Here is an 857-nt window from a genome sequence, read left to right as displayed (position 1 = left end):
CTAGAAAAGGTTACTATTTTTGTGAATCATTCCACTAGCTCTCGCCCCTGGTCTCGCTCGTATTACACTCCCCGTATCCAGTAAATAATGTGGTTCTGTGTACATCCTTCTCTACATATTGCTCTCTCTACTTAGCTATGTATTGTAAACAACTTTTTGTATCACTTAATATTCTTTTCATTTTCTGAATGGTTAGGTGACTTTCTATTCAATTAATGTAATTTATTTAACCAAGCCTCAGTTGTTGGTTATTTTGCTTTGTCCCCAAATAGTTGTCATGAACAACCATGTAGCTGAGTCTTTGGATAAATTTCTAGAAGTAAGCTTGCTAGAGCAATGAAAATACACTTTTTTTAAACAAAGAGTTGTTTTTTAAATTCCCATATTTTTAACTTGATTTGTACACAAAGATACAACATCTTTTTTTTAAGTGTGAAGAAGTCCTCCACCGCAAATTATGCCATTGAGTTTCCCACAGTTGGGGAAACTGCAGAGGTCAACATCACCTTTGTGCAATGGATAAGCCTCGCCCTGGGAAAAACACCTTTGTGATGATGGTATTTTCCCTGCCAGGTAAGTATGACACATCCTCATCTTAACTAGAATTTGGTGTCCCCACTGGAAAAAAATGTACGTGTTTCTTCTGGGACAGATTGTCTTTGAAGCAGGTTCTGTTGGCACTCTTCGATGGTGCTGTAAGTAGCAAATGGCCAAGGGTTCTGAGCACGATGTGTACCTGGGTCCCGGTAGACTAAACATGTCACATTTATAACCTTCTTAGCTGTGCTTCCATAAGCTGGGAACAGCAGGAACTGGAGTGTCCCAGCCCATATGCCCAACTGAATATGATTATCTAA

At 39.1% G+C, this 857-nt stretch overlaps 1 pseudogene; it reads right to left on the bottom strand.

Annotated features, from left to right (window-relative positions):
* Window positions 1-434: 434 nt before the first annotated feature.
* Window positions 435-581, bottom strand: LOC113250965 (U1 spliceosomal RNA; annotated as a pseudogene).
* Between the last annotated feature and the right edge of the window lie 276 nt (window positions 582-857).

This window comes from Ursus arctos, unplaced genomic scaffold (assembly GCF_023065955.2).
Source record: "Ursus arctos isolate Adak ecotype North America unplaced genomic scaffold, UrsArc2.0 scaffold_1, whole genome shotgun sequence".
NCBI lineage: Eukaryota > Metazoa > Chordata > Mammalia > Carnivora > Ursidae > Ursus > Ursus arctos.
The sequence above is the reverse complement of the archived record's forward strand: the minus strand, read 5'-3'. Positions and strand labels throughout refer to the sequence as shown.